General features: G+C 39.8%; 1 protein-coding gene across 1 annotated transcript in view; it reads right to left on the bottom strand.

Moving 5' to 3' along the window:
* CD81 (CD81 molecule) overlaps positions 1-19,611 on the bottom strand; it is a 1,063,451-nt gene that overhangs the window by 518,524 nt on the left and 525,316 nt on the right. The gene's annotated exons all lie outside the window — the stretch shown is intronic.

Raw genomic sequence — 19,611 nt, 5'->3', positions numbered from 1 at the left:
AGAAAACCTGGCACATCTCCAAAAAAATTACTCAGGAATCTTTAACAGCCACTGGAGCATGGCTTTGTTACTCACAACTCATGCTCACCCCCCCAAAAAAAATACTAACCCCCCCCCGCAAATCCTTCTCTCTTGAAAAAACTAAATTTAAAATCCACTCTTAACACAACCATTGAAGTCACTTCTCACAGCCACACAGTCAATTATTATTGATTATAGTGGATGAAGATCTTCCATTTAATCTGTATATACAAAATTGCAAAAATTAAAAAAAAAAAATCAACAAAAACTAGGGATGCTTTATACAGCCAGAAACGTTCTCACCAATGCAACTAAACCACTTGCCTCTACTTACCTCCTCCCCTCACTTATGGCACTCCCCATCCTTGCTAATCTCCAGGCATCACAAAAAGCAAAACTTAAACAATGCTATAAATAAAGTAGCTAAAATTGCAGCAAACACCCTTTCAGAACCCCGCCACTTGTGTAGCATTGAAAAGCCTGCATTAATTAGAACTACCTCATCAACTAACATATAAACAGCTTCTTACCGCCTATAAAATTATCCAGCATCCATCTGTTTGTCCAGCACTATATACCATTCTACAAAACTATGTTCCCGCTCAGATATTATGATCCAATGACAAAAACTTTCCTTTGTCCACAAACTTATCAAATCTGCTGGGCATGGTCTGTACTCACATCAGGTTGCTAAGCCTTGGAATTCCTTACTTATCTCCATCAGATCAATACACTCCCTCCAGTCTTTTAAAACCATTCTGAAAGACTTCCTAGCCAAAATCTGGCTCTATTCTTGTGCAAACCCATGCCCTTTTAGATACTCACTGCTTTGATATCCTTTGCCTGACAGAAACTTGGTTAAAACCAGGAACCAAAGACAACGAAATTACCCCCCAAGGATATAACATAGTTAGACATGACCGAATAAGACAAAAGGGAGGGGGTGTAGCAGTACTATTCAAAGATGGATTCCATATCTCCACAATACCATGTAACCCACCTCATGATAGCAATGCTGAAATCCTGGCCACCAAACTCCAAATGAACCCAAATAAAGCTTTATATATTATCTGTATCTACCTACCACCTGGCAATAACATCACCATTATCAAAGGTATACTTAACTGGATATCCTCAGCTTACCCCCAAGAAACAGTAATACTAGGTGATTTTAATACTGACTGGAAAAGTGTTAATGCAGATAACCCCACCTCTCACATTAACCTCCACGGCTTCACTCAAACAATCACCTCCACAACCAGAATCAACAAACCAAACAATAAAGAGAGTACCTTAGACTGGATACTTATAAACAGACATGAACATGCCTATAAGGTAGGCACTCTCCCAGATGATTTAAGTGATCATGCTTTAACCTACATTATTAAACAAAAACAAGATCTGCCTAAACCCTCTACTTTTAGGACTGCACGTTCCAATAAACACTTCAACCAAGAATCATTCCAAAATGAACTCAGTGCCTGTAACTGGAACCCCTTAAAAACTCTACCACTTGATGAAGCTATAAAATATCTAAACTCTGCGTTTTTATCCATCCTGGACAAACATGCACCTATACGGTCTATCCGTATGAAATCCAAACCAGCCCCCTGGCTCTCTAAAGAAACTAGACAAAAAATTCTACTAAGAAACAAATCCTGGGCTAAGTGGAGGGCTAACAAAAATATCTCTGATCAACATTACTTCAGGGAACTGAGAAATTGCACTAAAAAGGCAATTCTTATGGACAAAAAGAACTATTACTGTAAGTTACAGCAAACTCATCAAAATAATCCCCAAAGGTTTTGGTCCAGTATAAACAAACTCCTTTCCCCTGGATGCTCTCACACACCTACCCCTCTTGACACTGATCCTAACACCCCCCTTCAAACTGCCAATTCATTCAATACCTTCTTTACAGAGACCATTCAATCTCTAGCTAGTCAACTAATACCAGATAACTCAAGCCCTTCTACTACCAGATAATTTTCTCTACCAACTTTTAAACTGCAACCCATCTCTACTACTTTCATCTGTAAAATCATCCAAAAACTTAAACCTAGTACCCCTTCTGCCGACCAAATACCATCAGAATACCTGAAAAAGCAGCTAAGGTAATTGCATACCCTGTATCCATCCTCATTAACAGAACCATTAAAGAAGGAACCATTCCTGACATTTGGAAAATCTCCCATATTATTCCCCTTCATAAAGGCGGCAATTCAAATGATTACTCTAATTACAGACCAATCGCTCTATTATCTCCTCTATCTAAAATAATGGAAAAATGCATTCACCAACAAGTACTACACCATTTATCTCAACATAACATAATAGCAAACTGTCAACATGGCTTTAGGCCATCACATAGTACCACAACTGCTCTACTATCTTTTATTGATACCATCAACAGAAACCGCAATAACAATATCCTCTCATCTGCTCTATTTATTGACTTCTCAAAGGCTTTTGACATGGTCAACCATGCCCTCCTCATCAGCACTCTAGAATCCCTTGCCTTCGATCACCTGACTATTAAATGGTTCAGATCCTACCTTAGCAATAGGCAACAAGCAGTTCTCTGGCAAAACAATATATCATCCCTCCAGCCAGTAACCCTCGGAGTCCCTCAAGGCTCTATTCTAGGACCACTGCTCTTTTCATTATTTATCAATGACCTCCATCTAGCACTCCCACAAGCCACCTGCATTCAATATGCAGACGATTCTACCCTAGTATGCTCAGCAAACTCCCCTTCAGAACTACACTCTCTAACCCAAGATGTATTTAACATAGTAGAAACATGGTTTACTAAGAGATGCCTCCTTCTCAATGCTAAAAAAACTAAGCTCCTCCTCTTTACACCCACCAATAAAACCTTACCCATTGATTTCTCTGTGTCCTCCAATAACAGCACTATCATACTTCCTGATACAACCACCAAACTGCTCGGAATAACTATTGACAATCACCTTACTTTTGATACCCACATAAATAACACTATCAAAACTGTCAATAGAAAAATTGGTTCCTTATACAGGATCAAACCTTTCCTCATCCCTATAGCCAGAACTAAAATTGCTCACTCTCACTTAATATCAACTCTTCTGTATGCTTCGCCCATATATACTAACCTAAAGAAAAATAATCTTACCAAACTAACAAATTCTTATAATAACATCGCCAGATTTGCAACTGGTAATCCCTTTAGAACCCACCACTGTTTGAATCTAAGGCAACTAGGCTGGCCGGATCTTCAAAACCAACTGATAGTATCCCAACTCACCATTGCCCACAAGATCTTCTACCAACCCAACAACACTCCTATACTCTCCAATCTCATCCTCCAGTACAAAAATCTTAACTCCCTGCGCTCTTCCAACAAACTCCTTGCCTGTATATGCAAGTCTAACAACCTGGCTGGAGACTCTCTTTCTTCTAACACAGTGGGAAAAACTGGAACCTACTGCCAAATGAACTAACATTACTTTCTTCCTTGCCTCTATTTAAACACAACCTCAAAAAACACCTAAAGTCTCACTGGCTATGCCCCTGCAGCAATCCTGACTAATCTTCTTCCTCTCGTCTTCTTTTTCTAATTTCACCTCCTGTTAATTCTTATTTCTACTACTCTTACTTCAACTACTTATACTCTAAATTGATTGTTACATGCTCACTCCTTGTTTGACTTACCAACTGTTGTTCCTAATTCGATATGCCTAAAGAGTAATTCCTACTCTATATTATTACTACTTCCTACAAGGCATACTTTTTAATTCTAAACATTATTTACTTGAAATTGTTATTTTTATTTTTATTTTAATCCCTGTGGATGATTTTCTAAGTTGTATAACTGCCGTAGCTTTTCTCCCCGGGCCTCTACTGAAAATGGAAATATATCCAGTTAGACTAGCCCGGTTAACAAATGTAAAATAAAATAAATAAAATAAAATAAATAATAAACAATTTCCCAAATATGAACAAGTCCCACCTTACACCTCCTTACTCCACATTTATTACTCACTTCCCAATTTCAATAAATTTCTCTCCCCTGACTCTGTTTAGATAAGTCATAACCTGTTTTTATTTAATCACTTCATAGTGCAATTCCTGTTCATATTACACTAACTTACCTTTAACTTCTCTAAAGTGGCCAAAATGGATGTAAATATTAAACTACTGCCATTTAAGATGTACCAATTTTTAACCAATGCTGTCGCATTATGTCTCATTTGGTATAATTATTTAAACTGTAGATGTTTTTATATAATTTAAACCAAGTGATGTTGTTGCATCTAAAATCACTTGCCACTTATACTCTAAGAATTAAACTTTTTTAGATTTTAGCTGCATCATCATCACCTGGTTTAAATTAACATATATCTTTAGGACCAGTATTGAGATTAAGAGCTGCTAAAATTTAAATATGTAATCTATGTTTACTTTTCATACAAATATTTTACAACAAACAATTTTAATTTTTAGTAAAAGTTTTTATATTATAGATATCAGGTTTATTTTTTATGGGACAGGGCCATATTCAGGTTGAATATGATGTATGAAATGTGTTTTGCTTTAAGAAAAGTGTAATTGTATTAATTTATGCTTGATTGATTAACTGACGTGTATTTAATGAGTTGTTTTGTGGTTACAACTCACTCTGAAAATGCCATTTGTATGGTGAAAGCGCTTAGTGTGTGTAGCTGGATTAAAGAAGTGGTTGGATTTGTACTCTGTTTTGTGTTTCCTTCCACATTTTACTAATGCAAGTCCACAGCAAGGTGTTGAAACCATACACACAAAACCCACCTTACATAGTACACAACACACACACACACACAGACTAACATATGCTGAGGCACTTAAAAACAATCTTCCTAAATAACAAAGATCACCTAGACCACTCGCTGTCAAAGCTATACTCAGCAAACCTAAAGGCACTCAGGAAAAAAAAAACATGTAATACCACACATACGGTCACTTTCAGTGGAGCCTCAAATACTAATCCCCTAAGGCAAGCAAAGACACTTCCCAAGACTCTCATCATGGGTGACTCTGTTGTAAGATGTACTGATGCATCTTTATCCAGGCTGAACAAGAAGATTAGTTGTTAGTTGCTTATCTGGAGCCAGGATCCACTAAATCATGCATGCATTCAAGTTGTTACACCACAAGTGCCAGTATGATTCCATCATAGTCCATGTAGGTGTACTTGACCAGAGATGGACAGAGACATTATGGAGATTTCAGACTATGTGCCTCAGGTTAGTATGAGCCTGGCACTTAACAGCATATTACCATCACTGACGATGATGCCAAAATATATAAAAAACATTATTGATTTCAACAACTGGTTGTTTTTCTGGTGTCAGTCTAAGGGGATCTGATATTTGCCCACTTGGGAGGACATGGCTAAAAGACCACCAGGGATGGTCAACACATTTCTTCAATAGGCTTTTGAATATTGCCTTTTTTAGGCAATGCCAAATTAACAAATCTACCAGCATGATAAAATCAACTGAACAGAACCTAAAGGTGTTACTACTCAACGTCGGAGCCTAAATAAAAAAGCTACACACTCTCCCAGCCCTCCTCACCCTTAAAGAAATAGATATCTGTGCAGTAACCAAGACATGGTTTAAAGCAGCAGAGAGTACTCCAGCAGTGCAAGGTTTCAATGCCTTACACACTTTTAGACTAGTAGCTGTACAGACAAGTGCTAAAGGTGGAGTTGTCTCAATATACATCGATAACAAACACACCTCAAGAGTAGTCAAACAGGATGATGCACTGGAGTTCTTCCACATGCAGGTCCCCTTAAATAAAACCCTGTACCATATCTTAGCTAGCTATAGGTCACCCTCCATGTCCTAAGAAGCGCACGATGCATGCTTGGACTTACTGCGGACACTTATCATCCAACTAACACCCTACTCATGTGAGACTTTAACTACCTCTCTAAAGATGGGGAATCCTACATGGCCTTAAATCTACAGGCAAAGAGATTCCTGGACTTCGTAAATACAAACAACCTTGACCAAATAGTGAATACACCCACTAGAGGCTCCAAAATACTGGAACTCATACTCACAAATATGGGAGAACACTGCACCCCCCCCCCACCATGTCTTGTCCTCCCTGGTAAGGTCCGACCATACAGCTGCCTCCTTCAAAATGAAAATCATCTCTGTAACCCAACTAAAACCATTAACAATTAGGAACTATTCCAAGGCAGATTACCTGTTATTAAGTGATGGTTTGTCAAAATTCAGTGTCTCTTCAAACCCCAGGAACACAGGAGCCTATGCAGAATTGCTCTCAGAAACTCTGTACAGCCATGTCAATGGCTGCACAGAGGCTGCTGTACCTACCAGAAGCAAGCCCAGAACTATCCCTAGAAACAAACTGCCTGGTGGCATCCAAATTAAACAGGATCTACAACAGAAAGGGAAACAATGACAGCAAAAAAACAGGAAGAGTAATTATCATAAACACTCTCTCATCAATGTAAACAGGCAGCTAAGAGTGGTAATTAAGTCAAACAAAGCTAGCTCTAAGGTTAAAAGCTATCCTCCCAGATGAAAAATAACCATAAGACCTTCTATAACTATGTCAGGAACCTCAAGGGCAATACTCAGCAACGTGCTGAACTGGTGGACAGCGGTGCCATTCACCAAGCCTGGAGATATACCAAACTTGCTAGTGGACAAATTTAGTTCCAAGTTTACTCCCCCCTCTCATCCCCAACCATCCCCCCCAATAATACCCTGAAACATAACCTCTCCAACTATAACTAGGGAGCATTAACTGCCTGCATTCACTAAAGCAAAGAACACAGCCTCAACAACATCCCAAGATGCTTCCTGAATGGTCTAAAATACAACTTATCAGAAGCCCTGGAGTCTTTATTTAACTATTGTCTTAAAACAGGCATTGTGCTACCTGAATGGAAGACTGTGATGGTCATACTCCTTCATGAGGAAGGGCCTTCAACAGATCCTGGAAACTACAGATCCATTAGTCTGACTAGTCATATTTCCAAAGCCATGGAAATTATCAACAAGGACATAGGAGATCTCCAGACACTAGATCCATCCCAATTTGGCTTTGTCAAAGGAAGATCATGCTTACTGAATCTGGTGGGCTTCCCTAATAAGGTCACTAAAGCAATGGATGAGGAGAAACTGTGCATACTGTCTACCTAGATCTGGCTAAGGTATCTGATACAATACCCCACTAGAGGATTGTCAACAAACTTGTCGAACTAGGTATAAACCCCAACATACTGGAAAAACAACTGCCTCACTGATAGGACCACAAGGTTAGAGTCTGTCAGGGCAATTTCACAAAAAGGCCAGTCACTAGTGGGGTCCCCCTGAGCTCTGTGCTAGGCCCACTCCTCTTTGGCATCTACTTCTCAGATGTAAAAGCCAATTTCAAAGGCCTCTGGCTAACCAAGTTCGCAGATGATTGTAAACTGGAAGTAGTTATTGAATCCCCAAGATGAAAATACCCTTAAGTCAAAGTCAAAGTAAATTTTATTGTCATTCCGGACTACACAAGTGCAGCCTAAATGAAATTCCGAGTGTCAACTCACCATAGAGTACATAGGAAGCAAGATGGGCATAGATGAGAACAGTATAACTGTACAAAGCAGCATGAGTGGGCCTAGCACAGAGCTCAGGGGGACCCCACTAGTGACTGGCCTTTTTGTGAAATTGCCCTGACAGACTCTAACCTTGTGGTCCTATCAGTGATGTTAAGATTGTCCTCCTTTGTTCATCTCAATCTTACAAACAGCAGGCAACTGCAGGTGAATAAGAACATATATTGCAACATCAAATAATAAAAAAAGATACTGCACACTTTTCAGCTGGGCTACGTATTGTGAATGATCACTGACTAATAGGTGGCTGGTATCAAGAGTTTATAAGTCTCAACATTGTTGGGTAAAAGCTATTTAAGTATCTGGTGATCTTGCAGCAGATACTCCAATGTAAACCAGGTGTGCGCAGGGTGAGAGGGGTCACAAATTATTCTGGATGCACATTTAATGCTTCTTGCTGCAAAGAGATCCTGGCTTGATGGTAAGTTGGTGCCCATGATTTTTGTGGTAACTCGCACCACTCTCTGCAGCTTCTTTCTTTCTGCTATTGTACTGTTCCCAAACCAAACTGTGAAGCTACTAGTGAGAATGCTTTCAACTGCACCTCAGTAGAATGAGGTTTGCTTTTTTGAACCTTCTGAGAAAGTGGAGACGTTGATTTGCTTTCTTGACCAACTGTTCAGTGCTCACAGTCCAAGACAGATGCTCTGAAATGTGCATCCCTAAAAACTTTGTAGATTTGACCCTTCTACCTCTTCACCATTTATCACACATGGTCAGTGTGTTGTTGACCTTTTCCTGAAGTCTACAAGGATTTCTTTAATTTTACCGGCATTCAGGTCAAGGTTGTTTTTAGCACACCAGTCAATACTGGCATTCAGGTCAAGGTTGTTTTTAGCACACCAGTCAATCAATGAGTAGACCTCGTCTCTGTAAGCTCTATCATCCTCCCCTTGATTAGACCCACAAACATAGTATCATCTGCAAACTTAATGATGTGACTGGTGTTGTATTTTGCAGAACATTCATGGGTGAGGATGGTGAACAACAAAGGGATTCAGGAAGGTCTAATACAGACAAAAGCTTGGTGCAAAAGCCATGGCTTAAAACTCAGTACTAAAAAAATGCATCATAGTACATTTTGGGAATCTGCCACCCTGTGTAACTATGTCATCAATAAAACACCCTTAAAAGTTGATTTACTAGTCAGGCATCTGAGAACTCATGAATACAGCAATCTACCCTGCGACCTACATGTGTACAAGGTCGTAAGAAAATCCTTCTATGTTGCTTAACTTATAAACAAGGGCACAGCATCTATAAACAAGGGCACAGCATCTAGGTCCAGAGAGGCCATCATACCACTGTACTCAGCACTCATCAGGCTCAGCATTGAGTATAATACCCCCTTCGTTATGTTCCTAACCAGACATATGCAGCAACTGGAATATCCACAACGGTTCCTCACAAAAAGAATACAGGGAGTGAACACAATGTCCTACAGTGATCGCCTCAAAGCCCTGCCTCTTTTCTTGGTATCATACAGACCTCTGAGAGGTGATCTTTGCCTAGCATACAAGGCATCCCTGGTCCCTGTTTTGATGAATCTTTTTCAGATCTGCAAAACAAACAGCATCAGTACTATTGACCAAAAGACCTAAAGTGTGCGTGCAACACATGTAGGACATGTTGGAGAGACAACATGTTCCTCAGAAAATTCTCATTCTCTCGAACAGGCTCCATGTGAAGCAGAGTTCCTTCATATCCCTATTTAAGTGCAACTTGGACCTTTGGATGGGTAATCGGAAATTCACCTCTGGTCTAGCTCCTTGCTTCTGATGGACAGAGGCAGTCAGTAAATCACCCCTTATAAATCAAATATACATCAAATTTATGTGTCACTTGTGGGTTGTACAGCTAGGCTTTTAAGGGCCTAGTGGTTGCTAGCCTAGTATACAACTATGAACCTTTCAATCCTCATTCACAAAATATAAGGGGTGATTGTTTTGGATTCCAAATGCTGCTCACATTCTATGATCATAGCTCTATGAGGCAATCACAACAAAATTAACTGCATGTCAGTGAGCTACATATGTTGCACAGGGAAACCCTAACTGGTTAAAACTTCAAAGAAATGGGGTCTTGAAATAAAATGTAAACAAGATCCTCACCAGCATCATCATGGACCTTATCAACAACAATACAGGTAATCTCCAAACACCTGACCTTACTCAATTTGGATTTGTCAAAGGGAGATCATGCCTGTTAAACCAGGTGGACTTCTTTGAGACAGTCATCAAGGCACTGGATGAGGGGAAATCTGTGCAAACAGCCTACCTGGACTTAGCCAAGACATTGACACTATCCCTCTCTCAGGTATCATTGACAAACTCACCCAACTAGGCATCAACCCTTATATTGTTAAATGGGTCGCTAACTGGCTCACTGATAGAACTCATATAATCAAAATAAGGTAATCCACCTCCAACAGAAGACCTGTAACCAGTCATGTTCCACAGGATTCACTCCTAGGACCTCTACTGTTTGGAATCTATTTCTCCGAAGTACAAGCAAAAGCTAAAGGTCTGTGGCTGACAAAGTTTGCTGATTACTGTAAACTGGGGGCAGTCAGACTCTCCAAATATGTCAACATCCTACAATCGGGTCTTACACAAATAAATGATTGGTGCCAAGGTCATGACCTTAAACTCAATGTAAAAAATGCATTATCATTCCTTTCAGTAAAAGCGATGCTCCTGCTAACTACCACATCAATAGCAACACCTTAAGTACGCACTCAGTGGTGACAGACCTAGGCACACAGGTTGAGAGCAACCTTACCTTTGAACACCATGTCTCCACAGTGGTAAGAAGGGCGTTCTATATTGCTCATCTTATAAGTAAGAGCACTGCCTCCAGAAAATAAAGAAGTTATAACCTCCCTGTACTCTTCCCTCATCAGGTCAATAATTGAATACAACGCCCCTTTTGGCATGTACCTTTCCAAGCACCTGCAGCAATTGGAGAAACCACAAAGGTTCCTCATAAGGAAAATTCAAGGTATTTAGCATCTGTCCTATGGGAATTGTCTGAAATCACTGTCACTTTATTCTGCTTCATACAGACTACTCAGAGGTGATCTTTGTCTTGCATCTGTCTTGCATACAAGGCAATCTCTGACCCTGCTTTATTAGAAATGCTGCATATCCGTAAGTCAAATGGTACACGGGTTACTCACTCTAAAGACCTTAACCTGGTATGTCACATTAACAGAACCTGCTGGAGGGACAGATTTGTCTCCCAAAGCTTACCACATCTTTGGTATAGACTCCCCCTTTATCTCAAACAATGCTGGTTTGCTGGAGGATTGGACGCGTGACCCTAAATTCTCCACGGGGGTTCCACCTGTGTCCCCCTTGGACAGGGGCAATAGGTGCTGATCGTGGAAATATGAGTAAGAACTTGGCCTGGCCTGTAAGGGCCTTAGGGCCATTAGCATACTTACTATGATCCCAAGTAAAAAACTTTTGGTATGAACTGCATACATTAAATCGAGATACAGGTTTTCTTTGTTGTTATAAAAATGTATTACAATTCTGGGTCTGCGCTAATCATAACACAGAAGAGTATGTTTGGGTCACTGATCATAACCAGGATATTATGTGTTTGAGACACAGTTGTCAAGAAATTCACCTCAAGAGGGAAGCTTGAGAGGTGGATCTTGACATCCATGTTGAGAGTGCAGAAAGAACATATCATAATTCTTTGTAGTGCACTGAGATTTACCAGGTCTTACATACAGTAAATAACGAAACAAAATAGTCTAGCAGTGGTAAGACACTAACCTCTGCCACAAAGAGAGAGGCCATCAAAGAAAAGAGCATCAGGAAGCTGGTAAACACTTCAATTAGACATAAAATAAACAAAAGTCGAAATAAAGTGCTTAACACCTTCCATCTTCATTCCTGTTGTGTACGTTGAGCACAATTAATGTTCTAGCACAGGACTAGTACTTTTAACAGTGCTAAGAGAATACTTGACAATTATGCCAGAAAGTTGCTTAATAAGCTGTTTTTCATTAACTTTGGCACACTATCATGATATGTCATCGCTACAAAACAGTACTACTATTCTTTAACTGTTTTATACTGGGTTTGCTTCTCAAGCATTGTACTTGGTGGGAACTCAGTTTAAAACAATTCTTGAGTAATATTATAGATAACCAGAACTTAACTCTATGCTGTGATGCATAACAAGGCTATAGTAAACCATGCATATAATGACACTTTTTTTTAATAAGCTACTCACATTGTGAAATAAGATGTGCTAGAATTTATTTTTCAAGTTCTGAAACACACTGTTTCTCTTTCAAGTTACTTATTTATGAATTTTGTTAACTGGCTTTTTTCTCAGAAAGCCAATTTTATTTGTTATAATTTTTTTAATTTATTTATTTGTTGAAGCCCATTACTTCAGTCTTTTTTTTTTAGTACCGGTAATGTATCCTGTCGAGAAATATGTGCTATGGTAGGGGTTGGGCTACATGTGAAGAGGGGGAGGTTACATTCTGGAAGTTGCTGTACAATTCCAAAAACAATGGCTATGTCCCTAATGAAGAAGATAAAAAAGAAAGGAACAGAATATTCAACTACGTAAGAACTTAACATAACACCAAATCGAGTAGATCTTTCTTTTAATGGTGTTTAGTACTAGGATTTCAGTCACATGAAGGCCTGACATCTGGCCCATTTTCCAGAGCTCAACACTCTTTCCCACCTTCATCCAGGTAGACATCCACCCCTAGGAAGTTAGGCCATTCCCTGCATGAAACAGGCATCTACAGAGCCATTTTACAGATTTGTTGTCTAGAAAGACAACAGGGTCTTCACCATACCTGATCTCAATGACCTACGGATCCTAACCAGGCAGGAACACATGAATACATTTGCCAGATCAGAGAAACAGACTTGGGGAATCTATTTTTCCTATCTAGATGTGACAAGCCTGAGGCCCTGAGAGGGGAGAAGAGAGACAATGGGAGTGCAGTAGTAGCTACTACTAGGACAATTCTCACAACTTACAAACCTAGGATGGTGAACAGGCTGTTTGAGTTATGTAGCAATAAGCCCTGCAGACTGTCAGCAGCAAACGCAGTCCTTGCCCATGAAGAAAATATGTAGTACATCTGGAGAAAGTGGGAACTGAAAACCAGGTAGCTACCTCAAGAACAGCCTGTGCAATGACATTCCTCAGAAAGGCCATTACAGGTTCATAGGTAGGTACTAGGCTATCGGCCCGAGGGCATAAGTAAGCCTAGCCAAAAGTGCCTTGGCTTTCGCCACCCATGTGGATGAAATTCCTGCCCCTCTATCGAGCAGAGCCACAGACATGATTCCCAGGGGTGAACTTCTTAGAGATTCATTATCCCTTCCTAATTTTCCCATGAAAGGTGAAACAACTTATGAAGTGGGCCAGTCACTTAGATATAATATGCTTAAAAACTGTTTTCCCTACTTCTGGATGCAATGACACGAACATCTGATGTGAGATCCTGATTCACTTGTTTTCCTCTACATAGTATTTTAGTCACCTGTGTACATCTAAGTGTTAAGGAATTATTTCTCCACAGTTTTTGGATGACAAAAGGAAACCGGAAAAAATGGGTTTGGTTAATGGAAAACTCAGTGACCACTTCTGGCATATATGTGGAGTTGATTCGAAGACTGTCCCTTACTTTGTGAGTATGGTTAAAAAGAGCTCTCTGCACATGACACCTGTAATTCTGATATCCTCCTAGCTGAGATGAGGGCTAGGAAAACAAATGTTTTCTAAATTAGATATTTGTAGGGAGGGGGGATTAGGCAGCAGGTTTAAAGAGGGTTGTGTCAGCTTTCTGACTCCATCACTCAAGTCCTCTGGGGAAGATACAACCTTTATGGGTGGTCTCAGATGAAGGATTCCTATGAGGGACTGTACAATAAGTGACAACAGTGCTACGCAGCTTTCTACAGGCATGCCGGCTGAAACAGCAGAGAGATTTGCCTTTAGAGTCATGTCAGATGTAAAGTGAACACCTTACGTAATTATTACAGAATCATGAACACCAGTGCTGTGCAAGCTTTGATTCTTTCTTTGGTACCACTGGAAAAACCTCTGGGATTCACTAGTGGTAGGCTACCTAGCCAGCCTTCTTAAGTACTGTCAGCATGTTCTCAATGAACTGGTACATAAAAGGCAAGAGAGTTAAATCATCCAGATTAGTGAGATGGGTACAGCAAGGCTTCCTCGACCTGAGTCCTAGGACATTCATTTCTTTATTCTTACTGCATGCATCCTTTGTAAATCTGTCCATATCAAGAAGAAGCCCATCTACTGCCCAGGATTCTATGTGCTGTGTTCTAGGACCAAACATCATAAACTATTTATTGCTCAGACAGGCAAATAAATCTGTTTCTGGGATACCCCACTTGTGCGCCATCTGCAGAATAGCATCTCTATGTAATATACATTCATGGGAATTTGCTTAGTTGGCCCACACCAAATTCATATAGGACTAGATCATATCTCTCAACTGTCCAGATTTTTGCCCTGTTCCTCATAAAATGTGTGGTTTTCTGGGACATCATTGAGGGCTGAAGTCACTAAATAATGACAAACATTTGGGTTTCAGAGCTCATATCCTTCAGAAAATATATATTAATCCAAAACATGTTATTTTAGCAACTCTGCTCTACCAAAAATTAAGCTTATGAAGTGTATTAGCTACAAATAAATGTCATACTACATTATTTCTCCCTTCCTGCAATGGTGTTAGACTAGGCTCAGGGGAAAGGATGCCCCCCCTTGTAAAAGGCAGCGGTAGTCTACAAAAAGCAGAAAAACTGACAGGCCAAAAAGAGCCATAAAGATGACAGAGTGGGCTACCGGGGATAAGAAAGAAATTATGTACTGTTACTATTATGCAAGAGCACAGAACTTCCAGAAAAAAGATACTCAAAAAGAGTAAAAGACAAATTAAAGGACAGAAAAATACATGCGCCAGAAAAACTAACAAAAGCAAATGTAAATTTGTTTTCATTAGGACATCAGATCCACAAAAAACCTTATGCAGATCAAAAAATTTGGGATGCTGGAAAAAGAAGTGACTAAAGAAGTGCAAAAATACAAAGAAGAAACTAGAGATTTTTGTAAGGCATAAAACAAGAAACATGGACATGGGAATGAACGAGATCTGATACTGTACAATATTTATGCAAAGAAGAAAGCCAAATTAATCAATACAAAAAAACAGCTCTAAAAGATATTAGGAGAGGAAAATAGGCAAAGGCATCCAGATATGGAAAATTTCACAACACAGAAAATAAGATCACAAAGGGGGAACATAGAACAGAAGATTATTTACTTTATTTATTTAACATTTGTTTACTGGGAACATCTGACTTGGAACGAGCCAATTTTCAGCAGAGGCTGAGGAAGAAATACTCCAGACGCATGTCTTTGTAATGTAGGAGGAAACCGCAGCACCCTGAGCAAACACACACAAACACAGAGAGGACATGGAGACTCTGCACAGAAGGTACCCCAACCAAGAATCGAACCAGAGAACCTCTTGCTGTGAGGCGACAACAGAAACTGCTTCACCACTGCACCCATTAGTAAAGAAGAAATTAAACAAACAGAAGCTGAAATTAAGGCATACCTGTTAAGTGATGGAGTTAGTGTACAAAGTCTAACACAGATTATGTCACAAGATGATGGAACAATGAGTCCTCAAATTAAGGAGAAACAGGTGGAACGGGAAAAATATGATAACTTGCCACATGAAGATACTCATTCGCCTTCAGTAGTAAAACCAGTACAAAAGTACAGCTGGAGTTGCAAGAAATAGTGGCAACTCTGACTAAGTCAATATTGTGGAGTAATATGCCATTGAATTCCGATATGAATAACCAATGGATGATACAGGATGCAGCTGCAGAGAATATGTCACAGGAAGAAGCTCTGGAACTCTCTGTAGAATGCCTGCAAGAAACGGAGAACAAAGAATGTGCCATCAGTTTAGAAGACAATGATCTAACAGACGAATTGCTTGAGTTAGTGGAGATGGGTAGCATACTTCTCAACTGTCCAGATGTAGTTGAAAAATCCTCAGTGATTTGCCAGAAAACCACAAATTCAAGTCACTAAATGAGGACACAGATTTGAGTTACAGATTCCATATCCTTCAGAAAATGCATGCTAACCCTATTATATAATAACTTTCTAAGTTTATAAGAGAAATATTTATAATACGTCCCTCTTTTTTGGCCTTTGTCCCACCATTATTTTAGGATTTGTCTAGATTTCTTGTGCGAAGAGGCTGAGAGGTATGATAGACAGACATATTAAGATCTATGAAAGAAACCGATTACAGATAGTCAATAAGACAAAAATGTCTGTTAAAACAAATGAACACAGTAATCAATACTACTGACAGAAATTCATGTGATATAACAGAAGTACATAGAACAAAGTACTATGCATCTAAATTAACAACATATGAAGTCTTACCACAAAAACACGGAGCAGTACAGGAAAGGAAGGGAAGGGAAGATATCAAATGCCATCATGAAGTACTGAATAGGGAAAACAATAAAGCAATTAAAATAAGAAGTGTCACTGTCAGAAGAGTATAGAAGCTGGAACAGATCAACAAAAATACTAGAAGTCTAGACATGATAAAAACAGTAAGCAGTATCAGAAGTGACTAGGATCAATTGTCCACTATTGCAAATAATAAACTATAGATATCCGCACAAACAGAAAAACTTAGAAGATATGCTGATAAATATAAAGAAAAGATACAAAAAAAGCAATTCACTGATTACCCAGGAAGGTTTTATACAGAATTGGGAAACAAAGCAAAAAGAATCGAACACCACCAAAAAAAAAGAAGAAATATCTCTGAAGACCCTGTGCAACACAGCAAAGATGCTAAATGGATAGAAGCACTAAAATAAAACAGTAAGAAGTTCAAATCTACAGGATATGAAATGAGATGATGTAATGGCCAGAGAAACTGAAATAAAATTAATTAAAGGTCCTAAATGGAAAACTCCAGGCTCAGATGTAGTACTTAATTTCCGGCTAAAAGTATTAACATCTTTACACGAAGATTTAGCCCGGAGTAAGAACTTTTTATATATGCACTCCGAACAGAGACCAAGCTGGTTAACAGCACGAAAAACGATCCTCCTCCTTAAGACTGAACCTGCAAGCTATCCTAAAAACTATAGACAAACTTGCCTTCTGACGATGTATATATGATTTATTATCAAAATCCTAAAGTGCACTTGTGCATTTATTCATGTCACCGAACCATACTGCTGAAATTGAAAACGATTTCACACCCCAATTTTGAACCATATTAATACCGATGGTTCGAAATTCGTTGTTATGAAAATGTGACTGTTTTTCATTTGCCATTCGATGTTTGCTGATGCAGGTTTACATTAGATTTTCAGCCACTTACTGTACTCCGACGAAACACTAGCCGACGAAGTGCACTTCAAGATTTTGACAGTAAACCTATATAAACTATTTACTGGAACTGATGCCAACAGCGTTTATAGTCATTTGGAAGAAAACTCAATTATGCCAATAGAACAGAACTGTAACAGAAGAAAGTCATATGCAACAAAGATAATAGTCATAAAGGAGAATTATAACATGGGCACAAATCTAAGTATGGCATGGAGAGACTATAACAAAAGCATTGAAAGCATCCCACATTAATGTATAAGGAGTGCCACAAATGTATACGATACACTCTAAATTGATCAGTCACATTGACCACAAAACAGTGGCAAACCACTGTGCAGCTAAGCCATGATAAAGGACCAATTATTATCCCAGGGATAAAAAAAATCATAGGGGGGTATTCCAGGGTGACTCCGTCACTGCTGTTCTTTTGTCTTGCCCTTAACTCATTAAACTGTCTACTTAACAGGTTAGGCCATGCATACAATTTGGCTCCCACAAAACAAAGTATAGAGACTTCTCATCTTCTTTTCTGGGTGACTTAAAACTGTGTAGTCCATCAGATGAGAAGCTGAAAGCACAACTGCAATCAGTCGATACTTTCTCAGATGATATAAGAATGTCATTTGGTCTTAATGTGTAAATGTACAGCACCAAGAAAATATCAGTCTGGCACATGAATGTGATATAAAGGAACTTAAGCAGGAGGGAGTGTATAAATAGTTGGAAATTGATGAAGGATCAACAAAAACATGAAAAATTTTTGGTCCAGAGGAGAAGGGGAGTTTATTTTTGTTCTCACTCTGTCAATGTAGAAGTGGAAGTTTAAAGACTGATTAGGTCATAAACGTAGCTATTTGAAGGCAGAGGTTGTTTCTATGGGATAATTGTTTAAGTCAAAGATATTTAGAGTCAACTGCATGGTGATTTCTCTGATGCATTCCAAAAAGCATGGTTTTGGTTATGTAGGGGTTCACAGGTATGTACTAGGCTATCGGCCCAAGGGCCTACGTAAGCCTAGCCAGCAAGGTTCCATAGCTTATGCCACCCAAGAAAGTTATTTTCCTGTGCCACTGTCCAGCAGAGACACAGAAGTGATCCCCAGGATGTATTTCCCATTTCCTATCCACTCATCAAGATTTTTCTTGAAGAGAGCTAATAAAGAACTTTGCTTGACATAGATGGGTAGCTTGTTCCAGAGTATAGGAAGTCTCTGGGACAGGAATCTATCCCTCCAGCGTGTCCTGTTTATTGTGGTGACAAGGTTTAGGTCCCTAGAACGTGTAGCTCGGAGGGATTGGAATTTCTTTAGGTGTAGCATGTCCAACAGCTCTGGGTTTGTCATAGCTTTATATAGGCAGAGATCACCTCAGAGTAGGCAATATGCTATGGAGTAAAGCTGCAGTTTTTTGAGGCGGTCAGTGTAAGGCATTTGTTTGAGGTCAGTAATCCTCTTTGTGAGGTACTTCTGTGGCCTTTCCAGCTACTGCAGATGTCTTGTGAGGTACATTCCAAAACGGGCATTGTACTTTATAATGGGTCTAATGAGCGATGAGTAGAGGGGAACAATGACCTCTTTTTTTCCTGGATGAGAACCCTTTTATGATGAGGTGTGCCACGTAGAAGGACTTCCTGACTACTGTGGCGACGTGACTATCAAAGGAGAGACTACTGTCCACCTGGGTCCCAAGGTCTCTTATCACGCATTCGGTGTTAAGTAGACTGCTGCCTATGTGGTAGTTCATGGGTAGAGAGTTTTTACCAAAGGGGATGACACTGCACTTTTTGGCATTGAGCTTGAGGCCATGGCTCTGACACAAGGCATCTGTCTCAGTGAGGCCCTTCTGTAGGATGTCCACATCATTTGGGGACTTGACTATGGCTCCTAGTTTGCAGTCATCTGCGAACTTTGTTAGCCAGAGGCCTTCTGTGTTAGCCTGTACTTCAGAGACGTAGATACCAAACAGGAGAGGTCCCAGGACGGAACCCTGTGGTACTCCACTTGTCACTGCTTTGAGGTTAGATTTGGAGTCTGCAACTTTTACAGTGTGGGTTCTGTCAGTGAGCCAGTTGGCAACCCATCTTGTGATGTAGGGATTTATACCTAGTTTAGTGAGTTTAGCTATAATTCCAGAATGGAGAATGGTGTCGAAAGCCTTGGCAAGGTCAAGATAGGCTGTGTGAACCACCTTACCCTCATCCACGGCTTTGGTGACTGCCTCAAAGAAGTCGATCAGGTTCAGGAGGCATGATCTGCCTTTCACAAACCTGAACCTGGTGGGATCCAGAGTTTGGAGGTTACCAATGTCTTTGTTTATGAGTTCCATGATGAAACGTTCCATGGCCTTGCAGACCAGGCTCGTCAGGCTAATAGGCTGATAGTTCCCGGGATCAGTGGTGGCTCCCCCTTTGTGGAGTGGGATAACTGTTGCTGTGTGCCATTCAGTGGGCACAAAGCCTGATGC

The sequence above is a fragment of the Protopterus annectens genome, chromosome 9.part0 (genome assembly GCF_019279795.1).
Source record: "Protopterus annectens isolate FY-2018-M chromosome 9.part0, PAN1.0, whole genome shotgun sequence".
NCBI classification, from domain to species: Eukaryota; Metazoa; Chordata; order Ceratodontiformes; family Protopteridae; genus Protopterus; species Protopterus annectens.
Note: the sequence above shows the minus strand (reverse complement) of the source record. Positions and strands in the feature narration are given on the sequence as shown.